General features: G+C 43.9%; 1 pseudogene; it reads right to left on the bottom strand.

The window, feature by feature from the left end:
- Window positions 1–962: 962 nt before the first annotated feature.
- On the bottom strand, window positions 963–1,939 carry LOC116073235 (annotated as a pseudogene).
- Window positions 1,940–2,239: the final 300 nt, after the last annotated feature.

Raw genomic sequence — 2,239 nt, forward strand, 5'->3', positions numbered from 1 at the left:
TTAATATGTTCTTGGAAATATAACAACCACGTGACATACGGTGGAACCTATGGGTAACAGTCACTCTCCCCCCTGTCTTTATCAGATAGCAATAACCTCAACCCCTCTTAGAAATTGGGGTGGGTGTCCACTACCAATAGCTTGCCATTTTTATCTACCCTTACTGGACCATTGACATGTGGAACCCACAGTATCCAGACAGGTAGTGCTCATAGCTTTTAGTTCAGTGACATGTTCACTGAGTTCCCAGACTTGAGAGATCTGCTCCTTGGATCAGGTCTTACACCTGCCTTGATGAAATGTTACGGAGTTAGAAAGAACAGACTCTACATGTGTGTTTCAGTAAGAGATGAGAGGGATTGTTCCCATCTCTACGCCTTGATCTCTAGATCTGTAAGTTCTAGCTACCAGAGCTGATGCACCAGAAATGGTCTTTAGCACCTTTTGGAGAAGAGTAAATATCTCAGCTCACAGGGAACTTACTTCCCTTTGACCAGCTTCTTAGCTGGACCTTTAAGAAAACCACTCTACTATTCAGTTAGGCTTGCTGTTTCTGGATGGTAGAGTCATTGGTTTACACATGGGTCTCAGATATGGCCCCTCAAAAAAACTATGGGTTCTCCTTCTTGGTCATCAAATTAAAGCTTTATGGATAGTGCTTAATGCAAGCTTTTGAATGCCAGTGGAGGTAAAGAAGTTACCATGGTTCTAATGTTCATGCTAACATTTAATCATTATTGTAACAGTGTTAAGAGGTCAAACCTTTCACAGGTGAGAGGGTCATGAGTGAGGAACTATAAAGAGAGAGCTGCAGGGGGACAGGGATTAATGTTGGCACCATGTGCTCTCATTGAATTGAGCCAAGTGACTCTTTCTTGTTTTTTTTTTTAATGTGTAAATGATAAACTCACTCCTCATTACTGTTATTAAGGTTTCACCAATGTCTTTCAGTTACCGAGCACTTATTTAATTCCGCCATTAGCCATGGTTTGGGCCCTGCAAAACTCTCTTCCCCTTCACTTCAAAGGGAGCTCCTATGTACGTGGCCACACACTCATCGTTGGTGTGCAGGTCAGGCTGGGTCTGCTCCCAGATCTTCTTCTTAGGGTTCAGCTCCTTGTCAGGCTCTCCAGGGAAAGCACCAAAAGGAATTCTGTCTCCAGGAACAGAGACAGAATTGCTTGAGACAGTAGGAACGGACCCATTGGGAGAGGCCGGAACTTCCACTTTCTCTGGTGAACTGGCACACATCACCATTGCTTGAGACAGTACTTATTTTTTGCAGGCTTCAGATTACAAAGTAAAAAACCACCATCCGATTTTGCATCTGTTCTAGAGGAACATGATTCACCAGCCCACTGATGACTGTTCGTGGGCCTGCTTCTCACACATCTACTTCTTTGACATACAATGAATCTGCATTGGGGGTGTTTCTTGGCAGTAACTCTACAAACAATTCGAAGATCTAGGCACTATACATCGATAGGCTTCCAGTCAACGCCTGCTGCAGCTGCCTGCTGCTTCTCCTTTTTCTCTCCTTTCTTTTCAGTCTTCTCTTTTACCTTCTTTCCTTCTCCTCCCCCTCCTTTGATCTGTTCTTTTGTACCAGAAGCGGTGGTGGTTGCTCCTGATGGAGACTGCATCACACGTTCAGAAACAGTACATTAGTCTCTTGTGAAGTTCTCGATGGAACAGGTACTTGTTTCACTCTATTACGAATTTCTGCCTGAATCAGCTCTTGCTTTAGTTCTTCTGTTTCTTTTTTCAGTTTAGCATTCTCAACTCGAAGTTTCTTTTCTTCTCTCAAAGTTGCCTGCAAAATTGTGAGAAGAGTAACCTGCTGCTTGAGATATTCAGTGATCTGATCTGCCTCCGAACCCCTCCGCTCCCGCCTCTTCAGAACAACATCATTAGCTGCCATCTTTCCCAAGAATCTGCAGAAAATCCTGAAGTGGTGAACTGCAGCTCTTGAGTAGCCTCAGCTGGATATAGGAAGGGCCCTCTTTCTTGGTTTATAATTTACCCAGTCTGTGATATTCCGTTATAATAGCAGAGAATGAACTAAGATGGAAGACAAACTCTAAATTAGTGGGTGAATCCAGTAAAGACAAATTAAGATCCTTCATGAGAATAAGGGGTCTCCAAGTGTTTGGTTGGTCCCCTTGAGACGTTGTCTTGCATCAGGATGGGTTTCCACTGCTCGAATGGCAGCCATTGGTGGAAGCAGCTGTGTCAGTGG

Source organism: Mastomys coucha, unplaced genomic scaffold, assembly GCF_008632895.1.
Source record: "Mastomys coucha isolate ucsf_1 unplaced genomic scaffold, UCSF_Mcou_1 pScaffold23, whole genome shotgun sequence".
Taxonomy (NCBI): domain Eukaryota; kingdom Metazoa; phylum Chordata; class Mammalia; order Rodentia; family Muridae; genus Mastomys; species Mastomys coucha.